Raw genomic sequence first — 23290 nt, 5'->3', positions numbered from 1 at the left:
TCCAATAAAGAGCTCACTGCTGTGTTTCAGTAAAATTATATTTCTTGTGCAATTACATGGGAGTAAATTGACAGTGCAGTTACTGAGCCGTGTCCGAGGAGAGCAGTCGGAACTGTATTCTCGGCCTGGCTGCGTTTTGTTTTTGGATAAGCAGGGCTTTGAGGCAGGTGTCACGGGCCCTGTTTAAAGAGGCCATTGTTACTAAGGGGGCAAGTGCAAAATTATTGGTTGCCCCCCTTACGTCTTTCCTCCTAACCTCTTCCAGGCATGTCGGATTGACTGCTTGGTAGCAGTACTATGATCTGTTTTTCACACTTAGTCTGACCTTACAGCTGGGCCAGTTCTGTCAAGGGAGCAGATTCAAATAACATGGGGGGCCCAGTTGCACCAAATTGATTTTTTTTTCCCCAATTATTTTATGCTCCCCAAACTTCCTTTTTGTCCTCCTCTCCACATCTCACCAAGCAATGACAAGCAATGGAGAGCAGACAATGACTTGCGTTCATATAGCGACTTGAACGTTGTAAACCACCCCGAGGTGCTTCACAGGGGCATTTTTCAGCTCAATCTTCAAACCTGCTATGGAGCCCAAGGAGCACACACAAACTCTGCGTGACTCCACACTCAGGTAGACAGGGCTCAGTCAATGATAATTTTATTTAACCAAAAGTACTTTTCTACCAGGAGCCAAAGGTGACATAAAACACTCCGAGGTTTGCAGCTGCCAGCTCAAGGTGAGTGTTACATAAGGTATTAAACACTAAAAATGTTTTGCACTTCATCCATCTGCCTGCTCTGTGCAGTTGCAAACATGTCCTCGTCTCTCTTGACCTGCAGGGATTCTGTTTCAATGCTGAAGATGTTAAATAGAACAGGACAAAAATAAATTGTGTTCTCGCATCCCAACTGAAACATTATCTGAATGCCCTTAACATTACCTGGTCTAACTAAAAGGCAGCCTAGAAATGATATGGCTCATGCAGCGTTTTTTTCTTTCCCTGACGCGTTGTCCTTATCTTGTGCTGGGCACGGTCCCTCTGGGATTGAGAGAAAGAACTCGCATTTCTATAGCACCTTTCATGACCTTGGAAGGCTCCCAAAGGGCTTTGCAGCTAACAAAGTACTTTGTAAAGTGAAGTTGTTGTTGTGGAGTAGGAAACATGGCAGCTAATTTGTGCACAGCAAGATCCCAGGTGTGATAGTGACCAGACAGTCTGTTTCAGTAATGCTGTTCTTGATGTTTGCGCCAGGGCTTCCTCGGATCCTCCAAAAAACAGCCAACATGAAATTCACGCAAAAAAAGCACTAGCGTCTCCATTAAGGGTTAAAGCTGGGGATTTAGTTCCCATTTAGCAATTCTTTTGAGCAACATGTAACCCCCAATTCCTTCTATTTGAGCTGGCGACTGTGACCTATAAAGGAGTTTAATAATTGAACAAGATGAGGTTATGTGAAGTGACATGGAATTATATTTCCTTTCCATTTGCGATTAGACCATTAACCAAATTTCACTGTTTCCCATTACACTGTCCATCTGAAATGTGACAGTTTACACAGTTTCGATTGCTCAGACACACTAAATCTGAGTAGAATTGAGTTCAGACAAGCACATACTTGACACCGGAGTAACTCTTGGGTTCCAGCCAATCACTCTACATTCTGTACCTTATGGAACCCCTTATCCAAAGGAAAGAAGCTAAGAAAAGTCAAGGGTGGTTCAATCTTTAGGGGTGAAATTCAACCTTGCCTGGGGCACAACATCAACTACTTGCATTTATATAGCACCATTAACAAAGTCAAAGCTCCCGAGTCACTTCACAGGAGTGATCAAACAAAATTTGACTCCGATCTACAGGGGACAGATACTAGGGAAGATGACCAAAAAAATGTAGCTAAAGATGTGGATTTTAAGGAGCATCTTAAAGGAAGAGGGAGGTGGAGAGTTTTAGGGAGGGAATTGCAGAGCCTTTCCCCGCCACTATGGTTTTACCACCTCCGTAACACATCTTTTATTACAGTAGAGGCCATTTGTACTGATACCAATATTTCTGTCTAGAATGGAAATGATTTGACGGTTCCTCCATCAATCACACCTGGCGATCGCATTGTGGTAATGACTGGGATCGATTTTATGCTCAATTTATATTTTGTGACTATCCTCCACTGACTGCAATTTTCTGGAGAAATAATTCTGCTTTTGTCGGGAGAAGTTGCTGCAATTTCTATCATGTGTTCCATTTTCTGTAGTTCACAGTCTCTTTTTAAATAGACTCTGTTTGTTGTGAAATAGACTGCTTGCAGTGAGACCCAGCCCACCTTAAACTCATTGGCTGACAGACTGATGTCAACAGATACTTTGTACCTTAAAGGTCAAAGAAACAGCGGATTAAAACATGAAATGCTACCACTAATTATCTCATTTTTCAATGTAAATGTGTGAAGCAGACTCAATCCATGTTGTGAATATTGGCTGGAGGCAGCAGTTCAGTTTAGGTCTCCACCACAAGAGCCCAAGATACAGGTGCTACCCTATTACTTTACACAGAATTGCCATCTCTAATTGGACGTATTCCTGGAGATTTTGTCACCCCCTCTCTTGCCTCCAATAGCTCTGCACAAATGCTCTTTATCCCAGATTTCTAATATTTCCAATGAATAGACAAGAGTATTCAAATGACATATATTTTTAAAAAACTATTCTCAATGCCTCCTGTGAATTTTTCTCCGGGGTTTTTACTAACAACTGTCCTGGAGATTAATCCTCAATTCCTGGAGACTTCAGGGCAACACCACCTTCACAAGAAACGAAAATTTGAATCACATAAAATTGAAAGTTAAATACTTTGAGGATTCTGAGGTTCCAGGGAGGACAATTATATTGTTTATCGTAGAGTAGCAATTAGGATAAAGGCAGCTGACCACATCCTAGCATAACAGGCTTTCAAATACATAGTCAAGGAAATGTGTGGTGTGCTCTAATGAGGTATCTGTTCCAGAGACAGCCCATTGATTGAGGATACACCATGTTGTCTATGCGGAAGACTGTGTCGGCTGATTGATCCATCTCCAAGAGAAAGTATGTGAGACAGTGCAGAACTGATCAATTACAAGGCCTGGTGAAGAAGACAGCAAAAGGGAAGAGCCAGGAGCGAGAGAGAGAGAGAGAGAGAGAGAGAGAAGAAAGATTGGACTAGAGCTGGCAGGAGATAAGAAGGAAAAAAGAATAGGTTTGCCAACCGTTCAGTCTCGCCCTGGAGTCTCCAAGAACTAAAGATCCACCTTCAGGAAATTTCGGAGGGCAAATCTCTGGAGGAAATTCATAGCAGCCATTTCAATAGTTTTTATATATTAATGAGGAAAATCACAGAGTTGTTACAGTGCAGAAGGAAGCCATTCGGCCCATCGTGTCTGCATCTGCTCTCCAAATGAAAAATGCACCTAGTGCCATTCGTCTGCCTTCTCCCCGTAACCCTGCATGTTCTTCCTTTGCGGATAACAATCTAATTCCCTCTTGAATGCCTCGATTGAACCTGCCTCCACCACACTCTCAGGCAGCGCATTCCAGATCCTAACCATTTGCTGAGTGAGAAAGTTTCTCCTCATGTCTCCATTGCTTCATTTACCAATTGCCTTAAATCTGTGCCCTCTCATTCTCAATCTTTTCACCAGTGGGAACTGTTTCTCCCTATCTACTCTGTCAAGACCCCTCATGATTTTCAATACCTCTAACAAATCTCTTCTCAACCCTCTCTTCTCCGAGGAAAACAGCCCCAACTTCTCCAATCTATCTACATAACTGAAGTTCCTCATGCCCGGAACCATTTAGAGGTAGGAGAAAATGCTCTTCTGTGGGCAGACAAATTGAATCCAGATATCAAAGTAGCTGGTCACTTTCTAATTGGCTGGGGGAAGGCAATGTACCCAGAGGATGGACCAATCATGGGAGTGTAGGGAACGGGACTGTTCAAAAGGGGAGGTCATGTGGTGCCAGCTCCAGGTATACATCCTACCAAAGACACATGGCAATAAAGAAGCCAAAGCTAGGATCTGAATATTCAAGGGTATGTGGCATTCAGGAAGGACAGGAAGCTGGGAAAAGGTGGTGGGGTAGCTCTGTTAACTAAAGAGGGTATTTGTACTGTAGTGAGAGATAAACTTAGTTCCAAAGAGCAAGATATAGAATCAATCAGTTTGTGTGTAACTAAGAAACAGCAAGGGGCAGAAAACATTGGGGGTTGTTGTTTATAGGCCACCAAACAACAGTGGTAATATAATCACAGTATAAATCAGGAAATCAGAGGTGTGTGTAACAAGGGTAATACAGTAATCATGGGGAATTTCAATCTACATATAGACTGGGTAAACCTAATTAGTACTAATGTTATGGAGGATGAATTCTTGGAATGTGTGTGAAATGGTTTTCTAGAGTAGTACGCCGAGGAACCAACTATCGAACGGGCTTTTTTAGATCTAGTATTGTGCAATGAAAAAGGGATAATTAATAGTCTTGTTGCAAAGGAGATTTTAGGAAAGAGTGATCATAATATGATAGAATTTAACATTAAGTTTGAAAGTGATGAAGTTCAATCAGAGACTAGTCTCTTAAATCTAAACAAAGGAAACTCTGAAGATATGAAGGGCATATTGACTGTTCTATATTGGGAAACTACATTAAAAGGTGTGACAGTAGACAGGCAATGGCTAACATTTAAAGAACTAATACATAATTTACAACAAAAATACATTCCTTTAACCCAGCAAGGAAAGTGTTCTAATCGTGGCAAGCAAAAGAAATCAAGGATTGTATTAGATCAAAGGAAGAGACATATAAAGTTGCCAAAAAAACAGTAAGCCTGAGGATTGGGAACATTTTAGAATTCTGTGAAAGAGGACCAAGAAAAAGATTAGGAAGGGGAAAGTAGAATATGAGAGTAAACTAGCAAAAAAAATAAAAACTGACTGTAAAAGCTTCGTATGTAAAAAGGAAAAGGTTAGCAAAAACAAATGTGGGTCCATTACAAGCAGAGTCAGGGGAATTTATAATGGGGAATAAGGAAATGGCAGAGAAACTAAACAAATACTCTGTGTCTGTCTTCATGGAGGAAAATACTGAAAAACCTCCCAGAAATAATGTAGAATCAAGAGATTAGCATAAATGAGGAATTGCAAGATATCGATACTAGTTAAAAAAAGATAGTACTAGAGAAATTAATGGGACTTAAAGTAGATCAATCCTCTAGACCTGATGATCTACATCCCAGAATGTTGAAAGGGGTGGCTGTGGAGGTAGTGGTAATAGTTGGTGATCACCTTTCAAAATTCTATGGGCTCTGGGATGGTTCCTACAGATTGGAAGGTGGAAAGTGTAACCCCACTATTTAAGAAAGGTGGGGGGGAGAGAGAAAATGGGGAACTACAGAGCTGACATCAGTGGTAGGGAAAATGCTAGAATCTATAATAAAGGATGTGATAACAGGGCACTGAGGGTGGAAATTTTCCTGCCCGCCGGCATTGGGCGTGTTTGGCGGTATGAGCGGACAATATGGTGAGAAGGCCAAAAATCGGTTTCATCGCATCGTGAAACCAGTTTGCAATTGTCCGCTCAGCCCGTCAATGGCAGGCCGCGTTTCCCACCATCGGACCTCACTGTAATACAGCTGCATATCAATATAAGGCCAGCCTCCCCCTCCCTAACACCTCCCCACTGAATTGTCCACCCACAACACCACCGTGTTTCCCAACAGCAGATATAAGGCGTGCACTTGGCGGGCTGCACTTTGAGGGGAACTCGGAGGTGAGTGCACAGTAACATTGCGCAGCACTCACAAAGATTGCCGGTTGGGCGTGAAAGTTGAGGTGAATACAGGGGAAAGGGATGCCCTGCGGTTGAAGGTAGTGCACCAGCTCATGTGGGGTTGGGCCCACATTATAGGAAACCTTGTATAAAGTGACCATCCCTCTGCAGCTGAAACAGTTCAGATGCAGCCACATTGACATGCATGGAGTCAGGCCTCTAGCTTATCTGTCCACCCAAGCAATGCAGAGGTGTCAAAGCGCCACCAAGTGCTCCAGAGCTTTTCACCCCTCAGGCACAGACTGCAAACTAATAAACTAATGACCGTTTTAATGGACTACAGAACAGTTGGATGACTGGGCACGTTGTACAGTCTCCTCGCTATAGCCGGCCATGGAGCAGTCACTGCTGGGGGCGCTCACAGCCCCTGGCAATGTCACCATCCCGGTTCGGACCAGTCTCCTCCATGGTTCAAGCTAACAGGGCAGTGCGGGTTAGGAGAATGCCTGTGCCTGAGCTGAGAGCACAACATGCAGTCCAATGGGCAAAGCTGCTGCCAATCGGTCGGGTGGAGTGGGGCGGAGGTGGGCGGGGTTTCGGGTAACCATGCAGCGCACTAAACTCTGACCATCCAAGTGGTGGCCAGCACTCTCCGGGATGTGTTAAGGGACCATCAGACTTAACTAAGACAGGTTGTTAGTACACCCAAGCTAACCCACGCGTCTCTCTCTTTTATCCTGCAGGAGGAGTGCATCAGGGTCATGGAGCCTGGTAAACTAGCTGTGTGCCTGGTGCCCTACAGAGAGCGAAGACGATGGAGAAGAGAGCAACTGAGGCTCCTGGCCGCGCAAAGGCAGGAGCAGCAACCTCAGAAAGAAGGGGTGGCTGGGCCTCCCGGACACACAGCTGAAAAATCACAGTGAGCCCTCGCTGGTCGGTGCCTGGCTAGACCCAGGGTCTATAGACACCGCCTTTCATTCCTGCAGATGACTGACAACCAGTGTTGCCGAAGACTGCGTATGTTTAGGGACCTGTTCAATCCCATCTGCCACCTGCTGCAGGATTTAGCGCCACGGGGACATGGAGGGCATCCACTGCCCAGTGGCCGTGAAAGTAACAGCGGCGCTCAATTTTTACGCAGTGGCTGCTTTCAGGGCTCCACAGGTGACCTCTGTGGGGTGTCACAAGCTTCCACCCACAAATACAACCATGAGGTCATGGATACCATTTTCGGCAGGGCACACAACTTTGTGCATTTTTCCCGGGACCAAGAGGGCCAGGATGTAAGAGCGATTGGATTTGCCCAGATCTCGGGTTTCCTACAGGTGCAGGGTGCCACTGACTGCACTCACATGGCGTTCAGATCTCCATGGCAACAAGCGGTCAACTATGTCAACTGCAAAGGCTTCCATTCACTGAATGTGCAGCTGGTGTGCGACCATCACAAACGCATCCTGCAGGTCTGCGCAGTTTCCAGGGAGTGCCTACAACTCCGACATTCCCAGTCGGTCACAGATCCCTGACGTTTTCCGGGGTCCACAGAAGCTGCAGGGATGGATCCTTGGGGACAAGGGCTACCCACAGAGGCTGTGGCTGATGAAACCCGTGCGGCAGCCTCAGACTGCAGCAGAGTGAAGAGAAAATGAGGCTCATGCTGCAGCTCACATGTGGAGCAGACCATCAGGATGCTGAAGATGAAGTTCCAGTGCCTGGACCGGTCTGGTGGAGCCCTGCAATACTGTCTGCAGAGGGTGTCACGCATCATCATCTGCTGTGCCCTTTACAACCTTGTGCTGCAACAGGGAGAGGAGCTGGCTGAGAGGAGATGGGGGTGCTGGAGGTCTCCTTGGATGAGGAAGACGTCGACTGGGATAAGGGTAAGGAGGTCCTCGACATCAACAATGATGGCGATGATGCCCTTGCACTGGCCAGATGAGGTAGGATGTACTCGGGAGGCCCTCATAGCTGCTAGAGTTGTGGAGGACGACATGCAGTGAGGAGAAACCATAGATCCTCACATTGTAGCTATGAAAGTTTGACTCCAGCCTGGCTTATGGCAGCGCACATACCGTCTGTGAGAATGCTCCTGTCATGGAGGCGCAGTGGAGGCCCTTATAGTCGCTCGACTGCAGCAGGATGATGACAACATGCAGTGAAGACACTCCATAGATCTTCACACAGCCCCTGGGAATGTCTGACTCCTGCCTTCCACATCGTCCAAGAGCGACGTCCTGGGCCAAGGTCTCAATGGCGGCCACCATCTTACCAGTGTTGACCTCGGTGTGTTGGCAATGCTGGCACTATCACCTCAGCCTGAAGGCAGACAGACTCCTCCATCGTGCCTTACAATCTGAGGAGTGCAGTGGACATCCCTTCCTGATGTTCCTGAGCTTGCCTTTGCAGCTCCAGCAACTGTAACATGACCGAGTCCAGAGGCTCATCATCTGACTCAGACTCAGCAGCGTTCTGGCCTCCAGCAGTCCTCCGAGTGCCGGGGACCTGGGAAGTCCCTGCCTCCGCCTGCTGTGGATCAGACAGTGCGATGTGCTCACAAGATTGTTATCCTGAGGCTACTCTAAAGCTAGGTCCCATCGAGGTGTGGGTCTCTGTGCTGGTGGAGGGTGTGGGTGTGCGCTGTGACGGGATGTCAGGGAGGGTGCCTCCAGATTCCTCCTCAGAGGTTTTTTCAGGGCTTGATTGGAGGCCCTGTGTTGTGGACTCCCTTGGCTGTTTCCCAGATGTGCTTGCGAACTCAAGGAGAGATAATTAGTGCATGGCAGGGGACTGCGGAACAGGGGAAGTCACTCACAGCATGGTTGTCTGATGGATGTTGCACTGTTCGACCCTCACTTGGTAGAGCATCACCGACCTCACCGTCAGCACAGGACCGGTCCAAATCCTCGCCAGCCAGCTGGATGACCCTGTTTACAAAGTCCATGAGGACCTTGATTTCAGGCATTTCTCCATCAGTCTGTGACCTCTCTCTCTTGTTGTGTGCCAGCTTGTCCTGCATGAATAGAGATGCCAAGAGTGTAAGTAGGATGCCTGCCAGGCCAGATGATATGTATGCCTGGCCTATGTGGGTGGTGAGTGGCCCCATCGTCCAGATGAGGACAATGAAGGTGTGCATGAGAGAGTGAATGGTGATATCCCTTGAACTGGCAGTGAGTGAGATCCCTGTGGATGTGCGATGGGTTTGTGGGTGTGTGAGTTGAGAGTGATGAGAAGAGTAACTTACCTGGTGGAACGAAGGAGATCATTCATTCTCTTGTGGATCTAGGTGGCTGTTCTCTTTTGCAGGGAATTGGCACTGACCACCACTGCCATCGCCTCCAAAGCCGGGTTGGTGATTTGCTGCGGCCAGAGCGGGGGTAGTGGACATCACAGCGAGCCTCCACGGTGTCCAAAAGGTGCTTGAGAGATGCATCATTAAACCTGGGGGCTGCAGTCTTTTTGCCTTTCAGGGCCATGCCTTCTGTGCAGCAGTCGTGGGCTGCAAGCACTGAGAGGTGTGCGCACGGCTGCACTTTAAATATGGCGCTTGGCGTGATGAAACGGCGAGGTGAAGGCGTGGCGGGTGAACGAGAGGCTGCCTGCCATCGAAATGGCGTGTTTTCAGGAATGCATGATTAATGAGGCGAGATCGGGATGATATGGTGTGAGAAGCCACCATCACGGTCGGCGGGTAAAATGTTGTTTCTCCTGTCCGCTGCTGCACTTAGTGCAAATCTGCGACGATTCTGCCCTTGGAAAATAATGATAGGATTGGCCAGAGTCAATATGGATTTATGAAAGGGAAACCATGTTTAACCAGCTCGTTGGAGTTTTTTGAGGATGTAACTAGCAAACTAGATCAGGGGGAAATGGTGGATATGATATATTTAGATTTTCAGAAAGCTTTTGATAAGGCCTCACACAAGAGGTTAATAAACAAAATGAAAGCACATGGGATTGGGGTGAATATATTGGCATGGATTAAGAATTGGTTAATGGACCGAAAACAGAGACTAGGAATAAATGGATTATTCTCAGGTTGGCAGGCTGTGACTAGTGGGGTATCACAAGAATGAGTGCTTGGGCCCCAGCTTTTCACAATCTGTATCAATTATTTGGGTGTGGAGATTAAATGTAATATTTCCAAGTTTGCAGATGGCACAAAACTAGGTAGAAGTGTAAGTTTTGTGGAGGTTGTAAAGACACTTCAAGGGGATTTGGAGAGACTAACTGAGTAGGCAAAAATTTGGCAGATGGAAAACAGTGTGGAGAAATGTGAGGCTATCCAATTTGGTAGGAAAATCAGAAATACAAAGTATTTCTTAAAAGGTGAGAGGCTGGGAAGTGTTGAACTACAAAGGCACTTGGATGTCCATGTTCATGAGTCACTATAAGCTAAGATGCAGGCACAGCAAGCAATTAAGAAGGCAAATGGTATGTTGGTCTTAATTACAAGAGGATTTGAGTATAGGAGTAAAGATGTCTTACTCCAATTACATAGAGCCTTGGTGAGACCGCATCTGGAATATTGTGTGCGGTTCTGGTCTCCCTACCTAAGGAAAGATATACTTGGCATAGAGGGAGTGCAACAAGGGTTCATCAAACTAATTCCTGGGATGGAGGGATTGTCCTGTGAGGAAAGATTAAATAGACTGGGCCTTTATTCTCTGGAGTTTAGAAGAATGAGAGACATACAAAATTCTTACTGAGCTCAACAGGGTAGATGCAGGAAGGATATTTCCCTTGGCTGGGGCTCTAGAACCAGGGGACCCAGTCTCAGAATAAGGGGCATGGCCATTTAGGACTGAGATGAGGAGGAATTTCTTCACTCAGAGGATGGTGAATCTTTGGAATTCTCTACCCCTCTAGAGGGCTGTGGAGGCTCAGTCATTGAGTATGTTCAAGGCTAAGATCAATAGAATTCTACATATTAAAGATATCAAGGGATACGGGGATAGTGCAGGGAAATGGTGTAGAAGTAGAAGATCAACCATGATCTCCTTGAATGGCAGAGCGGGCTCGAAGGGCTGAATGGCCTCCTCCTGGTCCTATTTCTTATGTTATGTTTTAAGTTGACAACCCCAAAAAAGAGAGGGAGAGAATATAGTGAAACTAGGAACAGACAAGGAGGTAATAACCAGGAGTCAAAGGTAGTCACTATAACTTAGGAGCTTATTTGGAAAATAGGAAGAGTCACAGAATTCACAATATTACACATAGAAATGCCAACATTTCATCAAACAAAAGGAAAAAATTGACTTGTTCAGATGCCATAAGCCTAGCTGTGGCTGTGACTATGGTCAGTGTTTCACACAAGCTAACACCACAAAGGGAAGGTTTGGACTGGACACCAATTCTTGTTATCACAGGAGTTGCTACATTATCACTTCTGGAATTTCCTGCCGTCAAGGACAGTGAATGTTAAATATGTCAGTCCTTATTTGGGACACTTCCTGTTCTTTTTCCAATAGCATCATGAAATCTTAAACTTTTTCCCCAAACTCAACATACTGAGCTTGGGTGACAAGACGCCCTAGTTATGCCACATCAGTCCCGGTTTTTCACTAAATGTCCCAGTATCTCGACAGTTATCTCCAAATTGCTCTAATGTCCCTGTTTTCAGCTCCCCTGAGTCCCTTCCTCTTTCACCTGCCCCTCACATTCCATTCACTGTCGACAAACCCCCCCAAAAAACCCCTCTTGGACTGCGCGGCACCCTGGGGATTGGAATGCCACCCACTCGTTGACCATTAAGTGGCTGCACCAGGAGACTGGTGTGTGCTCAGAAATCCTCACTGGCTCTGACATCCAAAACCGGGGTGGGGGGACAATGGGGGGAGATCAGCCTTTGGGTGAGAAGTGAAGATTGACAGCGGTGTCCGCTTACCACAAGCCACACACTTGATGAGGTGGTCAGATGATGCCCATCAGTATAGCACCAATCAACGCTGAAGAAGTTGTCAAGCCAGTTCAGTTGAACTGTGACACGTTCAAACAAACTACTCACTGAAAGGTTGTATGTTTTCCTGCTCACAGCTCTGGGTGCAAACAAAATCTCCCATGCTTGAGATACGTTTGCTAGTTTAAAATCCAGCTTCTGGTTGAAAACATCTATTGTTAGAACCCAGTATGCAAGTAAAAATAAATAAGGCTTTTAAATGGAGATTGGTCAAACCATTGTGCATCGTACAGTGAAGTTAGAGAGGAATTGAGGATTCTGGCTGGGATTTTGTGACAAACGAAGGCATGGTTGCGTTTTGTTGAAGAAAATTAGGGAGAAATTTCATTGGAACAAAAGTCTGTGGTTTGTAACGGCTGCCTTCAGTAACTGGCTGACTTAACAGGGTTGCCAACTCTGGCTGGAGATGTTCTGGGTGATGTCATCACATGACCTCCTACATTCAACTGCTCCTCCTGACTGCTGCTCTTGGTCACTCGACATGTCAACCATCACGGAGCCCCACCTTCCCAAGACTTTTCAAAGTGTCACAGTTTTGACTTTCGAAAATCTGGTCACCCTACATCTCACCCAAAGGGAGACATTTCTGACAACGCTATGCACACTTGGTTCAGTGTTGCCAGTTCATTGTGTGGCTTAAATCCATTGAAGCCCTATTGTCATAGGTCCTTGTTACAACCTTCGATCCTTAGCCAAGGCCTCCACCCTTCTTTCTGGCAACTGTCTGAGGCTGAGTCAGACCGACCACCATCTTGGTTTCATATCTGACCCCAAGATGAGCTTCCCACCAAATATCCAGATCATCACTAAGACCACCTACTTCCACCTCCATAATGTCACCTGACTCTGCCCATGCCTCAGTTCATCCCCTGCTGAAACTCTCCTGTACCCCCAGAATTGGCTATTCCAATGCCCTCCTAGTCCGCCCACCATCTTCCACCCCGAATAAACTTAAGCTCATCTAAAACTCTGATGCCCATATTCTAACTTGTACCAAGTCCCTCTCACCCGTCACCTGCTGTGCTCTCTGACCAACACTGACTTCCAGTCCAACGAAAGCTCAATTTTAAAATTTTCATCCTTGTTTTCAAATCCCTCCATGGCTTCACTCCAACCTCCCCTAGCCCCAACACCCTCCGAGACCTTTGCACTCTCCTAATTCTGGCCTCTTGCGCATCCTCGACTTTAATCGCTCCACCATTGGGGGCCGTGCTTTCAGCAGCCTGGGCCCTAAGCTCTGGAATTCCCTCCCTAAATTTCTCTGCATGTCAACCTCGCTCTCCTCTTTTAAGATCTATATGTTTGGGCCAACTTTTGGCTTTTGGCTATCTGTCCTAACAGTTCCTGATGGTGCTCAGTGTCAAATTTTGTTTGATAATTCTCCTGTGAAGTGTCTTCAGACATTTTATTGCAATAAAGGCACTGCAACAATGCAAGATGTTGTTTACTGAAATCCCAAACTTAGAAAGATAGAATTTGCATTTCTATAGCACCTTTTATGACCTCAGGACATCTCAATTTGTCTTATGGCCAATTAAGTACTTTTGGAGTGTTGTGACAGTTGTAATGTTGGAAACACTTTGCACACAGCAAGGTCCCACAAACAGAAATATGATGATGACCAGATCATCTATCTTCAGTGATGTTGGCTGAGTGATAAATCAGCAAGATCCTGGAAAATGTAGACCATTTTCTGTACCTTGGGAGCCTCCCCTCGACAAAGGCAGACGTAGACAACAAAATTCATCATCGCCTCCAATATGCCAATTCAGCTAACGGAGGAAGAGAGTATTTGAGGACCAGGGTCTCAAACCCAAGACTAAGGTCATTGTTTACTGGGCAGCTTGATCCTTGTACTCCTACATGCTTCAGAGACTTGGACAACCTACAGCAAGGACCTTAAAACACTGGAGAAGTGGTGCCTTTGCAAGATCCTACATATCTGGTGGCAAGCAAGGTGATCCAACAGCAGCATCCTCTCCCAAACCAACGTGTCCAGCAGCAAGGTGCTAATCACTCAAAAACAGCTCCGCTGGGCAGAACGTGTAGCTCATATGCCCAACACCAGACTCCCAAAGCAACTGCTTTACTTGGAGTTTGGTCACAGTTGAAGGCTGCCAGGAGGACAACAGAAACGCTTCTCAAAACGTCCCTGAAGAGGTCGAACATCCCTGTCGACTCATGGGACTCGCTGTCTTGTGAACAACCAAAATGGAGAAGCCTCATCCAGGAAGGCAGTGAAGACATTGAGAGACTTCGTCGGGAGCACGCAGAGGCAAAGTTGCGGTGTTGAAGAAATAACCCACCTGCCAGACCCTTCAAGCACCACCACCCTGCATGTGGCAGAGTCTGTAGACCATGCATTGAACTTATCAGCCACCTCGGGACCCATCAAACTGGAATGGAAGCAAGTTAGCCTTGATCCCGATGTACTGTCTGAGAGAGAGACTGGCCATGACACTGGGGGGGGGGCGGGGGGGAACTCCTCTGCTCTTCTTTGAAATCCGGATCACCTGAGAGGGCCAACAGGGCCTAGATTTCACCCCTCGTTCCAAAAGACAGCACCTCTGACAGTGCAGCCCTCCCTCAGTACTGCACTGGGAGTATCAGCTTGGGTTTTGTGCTCAAGTTTACGGACACAAAGCCATGACCTCTAACTCGGAGGCGAGGGTGCAACCAACTGAGCCATGGCTGACATGAGCTATTACATTTGTGTAGCAATCAGACCCTCCTGAGGGCTCTCAAACTATCCTGCTTGTTTCCCTCATTATCAGAATATCTGAAAACCATAGTGTGATCTCTTAAATATTCACCAAAGTAAAGTCAGCAGAGATCACTTTGTTCTATGTTATGTTAAAATACAGTTCACGTAGCAGAGCCTGAAGCCAATTCTCCACAATTTTCTTTCCTCTTTGAACACATCATTGCTGTGGTATTTTATCTGCGAATGTATCTTGTCTGCCTCCTCCCCCTTCCCAAACCTGGGGCACTCTGCTGAAGATGTTGTTCCCCATTTGCCAACGGACCTTAAATTTCACGGCAATGAGTTTAATTTGTACCTAAATGTGCTCAAGTGCCTTCAGCGCTGCTATAATAAGGTCAATATATATTCACTGTAGCATTGCTAGATCCTTCCGAGATAGGTCCAAAGAAAGGTAAAACGCCTCTAGGCTGAAAGCGGAATGCAAGACTGATAAGGATATAATATGCCAATGAGCCAACTCAATCAATGTTTTCCATCATTAAATGTACGGCATGAGTGATGGTATGATTGAACCAATCATAACCACAGTCTTTCATCCCGCCATTATTGTGGTCTCTGCAACCTTTTCAATGCTTGCCAACTTTAGATAATTTATAACCTCCTGTCTTTAATTACTCAATTTCTCTTCGTTTTTGGCCAACTGCTGCTGATAACTCCGGCTTTGTCACAAGAAAAGCAGATGTTTTTTTTTGGTTGCCGTTTGCACACAGAGGAGCAGGAAGCGCAAATTCGGGGCAGTTGCCATGGCGCCCAAAGGCCCCAACAAAACTCAACGGCGCCAAAGCAAAAGAAGGGGGTTTAATCAGATCCAGCAGCCTGGAAACACCCAATAACATGTTTATTTGGCAATGGTTGAAGAAACCACTCTGTAGGTACAATTTTCATGGTCCGCTTTGACCATCATCGCACTCAATATGGTGCCAAGAATTTTGATAAAAGGCACTTTTCCAAGATTGCACTCAACGCACCAAACACCGCCGATCCAAACCAGTTCTCATGTCTGAAGAGGAAAGAGGCTTGACGATGTCAAGGCCTTGGAGAAGGTGCAGAGGTGCTCGACCAGGATGAGGGATGAAGGACTTCGGTTATGTGGAGAGACAGGAAAAACTGGGATTGTTCCCCTTAGAGCAGTGAATGTTAAGGGGAAATTTAATAGAGGCGTTCAAAATCATGAATGGTTTTGGTACCGTAAATAAGGAGAAACTGCTTTGACTGGCAGGTGGGTCAATAATCAGAGGACAAATGATTGTTGATCAGAGATGTTGGGCGGAATTTTCCCAGAATTGCACTAAGTGCGGTAGTGGGCGGGTAAAATGGGTGATAGCGTCGGCATTGCAATGCACTGAGGTCAACACTGGTAGGTAGGCAGCCACCATGGAGACCTTGGTCCAGGATGTCGCTCCTGCACTGCTGTGCGGGCTCAACTCCGTCACTGATGCCATAGTTGGCCTCCAACAGTGTGTGCCTGAGAGGGGTCGATCTCAGTCCAGCTACCCCTTCCATTCACCGAGTCAGCCAGGAGCCCTCGGGCACCCATAGGGAGGAGGATCAGCAGGTGCACACCCCAGGGCCCATCCACCCGGGTGACTCTGGGAGTGACTGGGTCATCCGAGATCTATCTTCCTGTGACCTCCGCAGATCCAGCTTCACAGGCCGAGGAGGGTGTCACTGCCACACAGCAGGTGCCTGAAAGCAGGCCAGGACCTCCAAGTCTCGGCCCTCCAGAGGATGCCCGCCAAAATCATCACAGACAGGGTGTCGCAGTCAGCAGGCTGCCTCCACCTCCGCTGTGGATGTCCGGGGAGCACCAAGACATAGCGGCAGGGTTAGGAAAGTTAGGTAAAAGTAGTTGCACAGCCTGGCCATGGGTGTTGATCACTTGTACATACTGTTCACTATTGTCAATAAACTCCTAAGGATGTCTCCCTGACTATGGCTCCTTGTTCTGATGAGCAGTTTTCTTGTCACTCAGATGTGAAACCTTTCTGCACAAGATAAAGGCAGGTGTCTCAGTCCAGGGCCTCTTCCCTGTGCTCTGTGCAGCCTTCAGACCAAAGTGATGGTCCAGCCTCACACTCCCTGGAAACATTACTGATGCCTGCACCTCGGAGGTGCTGCTCATTGCTGCCAGAATGTAATGGGCAGACGCCACAGAGTTCTCTCATACTCTCTGTGAGCTTTCAGCACCTTTAAGGTGGGGCTGGCCCCCATCACATCAGCATCTGTGACCAGTGATGTTGTGCACCAGCTCCTGAAGGGCTGAGGTGCTGAAGGCGGACACAGCATCAGATGCGTCTAAAGTTTCATGGCTGCATCTCCGTGATGGACCTGACCATGGAGCGCAGGTGAGCTGCCCTTGGCCAGACAGGAGTCAGACATTCACAGAGACCATGTGAAGCTCTATAGAGGGTCCTCGCTGCATGTTGTCATCATCCTCCCGCGATCGAGCGACTATTAGGGCCTCCACTGCATCTCCATGATAGGAGCATTATCACAGAGGTTACTAGCACTGCCATAAGCCAGACTGGAGTCAAACGTTCACAACTGCAATGTGAGGATCTACGGGGACACCTCACTGCATGTCATCATCATCCTCCACAAATCTGGCAGCTACAAGTGCCTCCCGGGTGCAGCTGCCTTGTCCAGCCAGTGCGAGGGCCTCATCCCCGTCATCATCACCACCGAGGATCCCCTCACCCCTCAACCTCGTCAGCGTCCTCCTCATCGGAGGAGATGTGCAGCTCCTCCATTTCCTCCTCAGCCACCTCCTCTCCCCATTGCAGCGCCAGGTTGTAAAGGGCACAGCAGACGATGATGATGTGTGACACCCTCTGCGGACTGTATTGCAGGGCTACACCAGACTGGTCCAGGCACCTCATCTTCAGCATCCTGATGGTCTGCTCCACCAAGTTGCGAGCTGCTGCATGAGTCTCATTATACCGTCGCTCTGCTGCAGTCTGAGGCTGCTGCACGGGTATCATCAGCCACAGCCTCTGTGGGTAGCCCTTGTCCCCAAGGAGCCATCCTTGCAGCCTCTGTGGACCCTGGAAGACTCCAGGGATCTGCGAGCGACTCAGGATGTAGGCGTCGTGCACACTCCCTGGAAACCATGTGCACGTCTGCAGGATGCGTTTCTGGTGGCCACATACCAGCTGCATGTTCAGTCAGTGGAAGCCCTTGGGGTTGATGAAGTCCACCGAGTGTAGCGATGGAGACCTGAGCACCACATGGGTGCAGTCACTCGCACCCTGCAACCCGAGATCAGGGCGAATCCAATGGCCCTTGTATCCTGGCTGTCCCGGTCCCGGGCGGAATGCACAAAGTTGTTGCCATGGAGAAGATGGTATCCGTGACCTCATGGATACATTTGTGGGTGGCAGATCGTGAAATCCCACAAAGGTCACCTGCGGAGCCCTGAAAGGAGCCACTGGCATAGAAATTGAGCACCATGGCCACTTTCACAGCCATTGGCAGTGGATGCCCTCCATGTCCCCTTGGCATCAAGTCCTGCAGTAAGTGGCAGATATGAGCCACCAGGTCCCTAGACATGTGCATTCGTCAGTGACACTGGTTCTCAGCCATCTGCAGGAATGGCAGGCGGCGTCTATAAACCCTGGATGTCATTAGGCGCCGACCAGCCACGGCTCACTGTCGCTCCTGGGCAGCGTGTGCGGGACCCTCTGCTGCCCCTTCTTCCTGAGGGTGCTGCTCCTGCCTTTGCGCGTCCAGGAGCCTCAGTCACTCTCTCCTCCGTCTTCTACAGTCTCTGTGGGCCATCAGGCATACAGCTAGGTCACCAGGCTCCATGCTCCTGATGTGGTCTGACTGTGGTATGAAAGAGAGAGAGGGGTGGTTAGCATGGCTGTACTTAGCACCTTTCCTGGCCCTGTGTGACTGCCCCTTATTGCTTCCCGGAGAGTGCTGGTCACTCCTCAGATGGCCAGAGATGAGTGCGCTGCATGGCTGCCCTGTCAGCCTGTGACATGGGGGAGACTGGTCCAAACCAGGATGCTGAGATTGCAATGGGCTGTGAGCACCCCCAGCAGTGACTGCTACATGGCCAGTGTTGGCGAGGAGATTGTACAACGTGTGCAGTCCAACTGCTCCACAGTCCAATAAAGTGGCGGCAGACTCGAAGTATATGCCGGGTGGGGTGGTGGTGATGGGGGAGGGGTTGGGAGTAAGGTATGGAGCACTTGGTGGCCCTTTAGTACCTCTGGGTTGCTTGCATGGGCAGGCAGGCTAGGAGCCTGAACCCAATCATATCACTGTGGCTGCGCCTGATCTGTCTCAGTTGCAGAGGAATGGTCAGTTTATACAGGTGTCCCTAATGCGTGGCCACTTTCCTCGCCTACCCTGCCCCCCACCTCGATTGCCTGTGCGTGGGATGCAGCGCCAGAGCAGCACTTGACCCCCACCCCCCCACCGACAATGGTTGCCTCCGAGGCTGGCCAGCACTTGCCCCCGGACACCACCCCCACAGCAGTGGCCTCCGGGGCAAGGCATCAGTTGCCCCCACCCCCCCGGCGTCCCTGAGGCCTGTAAACAACGGGCGAGCTGTGGAGAACGCTGCTGCTCACTCAACTCAGTTCCCCCAAAGTGAAGGCCGCCAAGTGCATGTCGCCTACAGGCTGTTGTGAAACACATCAGCCTGCTTTCCCGCCAATGTGGACGGATAATACTGCGGGGTTCCAAGACCCTGGCGGGACAGCCTTTTAATTATATGCTAATGTATTACAATTAGCTCCCCGCCGACCGATGGTGGGAAACACGGCCCACCACTGCAGGCTGAGCAGACGATGGCCTTCTCGCCATCGTGAAGCAGGTCGCGTCATATTTTCCCCGTACGCCGCCTATCACACCCGCCACCAGCGGGCCCGGAAAATTCCGCCCTTTAACTCTGTTTCTCTCTCCACAGATGCTGCCTGACCTGCTGAGTATTTCCAGCATTTTCTGTTTTTAAACCAGCATAGACCTGTTGGACTGAATGGCCTTTTTCTGCGTATTCTTTGTAAATAAGTTTAAATCCAACTAATCTTTCTAAGGGAAATGCAAATAGAGTCTTTCCAAACAACAGCGACAGCACAAAAAGCATTAACAATTTACACCAATTAGCTCAAAGCCAGCTAAATATACCCACTAGACCAATTACCCTTCAAAGCTTGTACATATTATCAATATAATAGTACATGGTGTAGGTAGTTCTTGAAGGTAAATCATTCTTACAATTAAACAAACCCCCTGTGTACTCAGCTCGACAGCACTTAAAAGACCTGTCTCATCTCTTTTCCGACATGCAAGTCTAATTAGCAGGCAGCCTTGAATACAATTGGTGAGAGTCAGCACTATCACATCAGCTTCCTGACTTTCCCATTGATCCCAACCCACGCAGTGGCTAAGGGATCAGCGCTAAGAACTTGTTCCCATAGCGTTCCCATTGCAATGGCTGCCCTTGCCATTCCAAAACTGCCACACGGGATTCCACCTTTTAAACCATGAAAACTGAAGTCAAATCTGGTACAGGAGGAGGCCATTCGACCCCTCAAGCACATTCCGCAATTCAATGAGATTGCGGCTGAGAAGTATCTTAACCCTATCTACCCACCTTGGTTCTGTATCCTTGCACACAGTTGGCTAGCAAAAAAAAAAAAGATTGATGTCAGATTTAGAATTATCAATTGAGCTAGCATCTCCTGCTTCCTTAGGAAGTTTGTTCTACATTTCTGACACTTTGCTAACTTCTGTCCTGAATGGCCCTGGTTCTGATATGGCCCCTAGACATCTTCCATCAGCGAAACACGCTTCTCTCTATAGGCAGGTTGTAACAAAAGGCATCGACTGTGTTCACTTGAATCAGTCGGTGTCAATTACCACTGGCGGAAAGCTTGTTTGCTTGAGTAATTTCCAGTCTTTACAATGATGTCAGATAGGAAATTCCCAGATACTGAGCCAGTGAGGATGAAAGAACAGTGGGTGATATAAGTCCAAGTCAGGATGGAGTGTGTGACTTAAAAAGCAGAACCCGGAGGTGATGGTGTCCCTGTTGCCCTTGTCCTCAGGACCAGGGTAATAAATCATGGGCTCTGGTACTTCTCCTTGTCCCTCCTTTCCCATTTTAACACCCCCAAACATGTATGACATTTTCCCCCTTTCAAATTCACCAAACAATCACAGAAAAGTCCTAGTAAAATGGAAACACCCACATCTGGTTACAAATAATCCAACATATATGCAGCACGGGTCATTAATATTAAGAGCAGCAAGGATATAATGCAGTGTTAGTTTGTGTGTGTCCTGTAGGTGATCCCACTGTGACTATTAAACAAACTACAGAGTACAAATTTTACTTTAACAGCATTGCGCAATATTGTTAATTTGACAAGAAAATATCTCATTAGTTATTTATAACATTGTGCAAATAATAACACTGATTTCAGTGATTGCCTCAGCCCTCATTAACATGCTCTGTACATTGCACCATATGAACACAGTGACAGTAAATTCATATTTGGGGAAATATTCAATACTTGAAACTCACCTAAACTGCACAAGATCTTCTTCCATTCTGTAGAAGTAGAAGAAGCCGTTCTCCTGCCTGGATGCATGATATTAGTCAATATAATTATTTCATATAGGGGGTGTAATTGGATTGTATTTAATCAATAATCTTACAGTGTAGAAAGATCAAATGACTCCTGAGGAACAAAGTGAAAGTGATTGAACAACATAGGTCTTCACTGTCAGTGAGAAGTATTGGAGCCCTCAGGTGTTTCTGTGAAACACAACTTTTAAGAGGCCAGAGGACAAAGACTGAACGGTTCACAATTGTATCTGTGTTTTCTTGATCAGAAAACTGGAGACTCTGTTGATCGCTGCTTCTCACTATAATATATTTTCAATATCTACTATGCAACACAACTTCATACAATATTTCAATACCTCAAAAAACTCATAAAAAACAAGGTAGAGTGGGATAATAGGTAAGTAGACAAAAGGACAAGGTTGAAGTCAATGGAAAAGACTCTTGAGAATCAAGTGCAGTATAAAACAGGTTACTGATTCACTATGAGCCCATTACACACCCTTGTCCTGGCAATTTCACCCCACAAAGCCTGCTCACAGTAAACTTCCATTAGCAACAAAATAAACTGAATTCCAGCCATGATTCCACCCTCTGTTCACAAGATCATTATGGATGAAAAAGGCCATCTGGGCCAGCTCATCTCATCCAGCCAGAATGACATATGGACATACGTATTAGGAGCAGGAGTTAGCCATTCGGCCCCTCGAGCCTGCATTGCCATTTGATAACATTGCCTACATTATACCAGTGGCTACAACTCAAAGTTACTTAACTTGCTCTAAAGCGATTTGGGACATCGTGAAACGTGCTGTATAAATGTAGGTTTTGTCTTTCTTTCATTCACCCGCATGCAGTAGGCAGAATGACAGTAGCAATGGTGAAATTGGAGGCCCAATGCTGAGACTCTAAAGGTAATTAATCACAGAGCAATCAACTGATGTTAGGACAGTAGCTACAAAGGAATCACTATATTTACAAAAAATTCAAACTCAGTAGCTAGTACAACCTTACTATTCTGATTTCCCTGACACTGACCCATGTTGTACAATTGTGTTGTACACTGTGAATTAACAGCCTATCCATAGGTTCCATATGATGTTTCATTACGTTTATACTAAATAAATGTGCAAATAGCACTTTAAAAAAATTCTAATTGCTTTTTAAGGTGTGAGAGAAACAGTGGAAATATGTAATTAATAAATAAGAAACTCAAACAGCAAAAACGTGTGACAGCTAAATCCTGAAAGAAATCATGTCTAGAAACACTGAAGTCGTAGGATTGGGTTTCTATAAAGGCCCTTTATGGTAAAAGCCCTTTAAACTGTTTATCTGGGATTTCAATGGATTTTTTTGCCAAAGTTACAGTGAATGATCAGGAATCCCCACCCCCAGAGAATTTCTAGTCCCACAGTGTGACTAGTTTCTGCTAGATTTTAAACAGGATGGTGCAGGGTGGGGTGAATCTAGGATAAAGTAGAGATTTGTAAAACCTTTCTTTATGCAATCTCTTAGTGACAAATGGGGATTTCATTCCCTGACTTTCCAAGAGTAATAAAACGGATGGTAGTGAATCAACACCCTGTTTTCTATCACTCTCGGTTTTTAGTTCTTATATTTATTTTGATGAGGCCCAAGATTCTCAAGCCTCTGGTACATCAGCACAGCATGTCATCAGAATTGTGCCTACTTCAGGCCATAATGAAAATTCAGACTGCTGTTTATAAACTGGTTCAAATTCAAAAGAAAATTTTGAGAAGTGTACAGTATTTAATGTTGTGATACTAAACCTTAAATTTGACACCTCCACCTTCAGCATCCCCTCCAACCACCCGCCCCAAATCTCCCCCTACCCCTCAACCACTCTCATTTCCGTCCAACATCCCCCCAACCACCTTCCATTCCCCTCTGACCTCCCTCCAACCCCCTTCAACCTCCCCCAACACCCCCAACATCTTCCCACATCCCACCCACCCCTATCCAATCTCCTGCCCATTCCTGCAGCTGCCTCCCCCACCCCCAACCTCCCCACACCCTCAACCTCCTCCCATCTCCATTCATCTTCCCCCCACTCCAACCTCCTCCCACCCCTCCAACCTCTCCCCACACCCCTCCCACCCACCCTTATCCAACCTCCCGCACACTCCCCCAACCTTCCACCACCCCGAATTCCCCCCCAGCCCCTCCAACCTCCCACCC

Source organism: Cetorhinus maximus, chromosome 26, assembly GCF_964194155.1.
Source record: "Cetorhinus maximus chromosome 26, sCetMax3.hap1.1, whole genome shotgun sequence".
Taxonomy (NCBI): Eukaryota; Metazoa; Chordata; class Chondrichthyes; order Lamniformes; family Cetorhinidae; genus Cetorhinus; species Cetorhinus maximus.
This window is presented reverse-complemented; position numbering follows the sequence as displayed.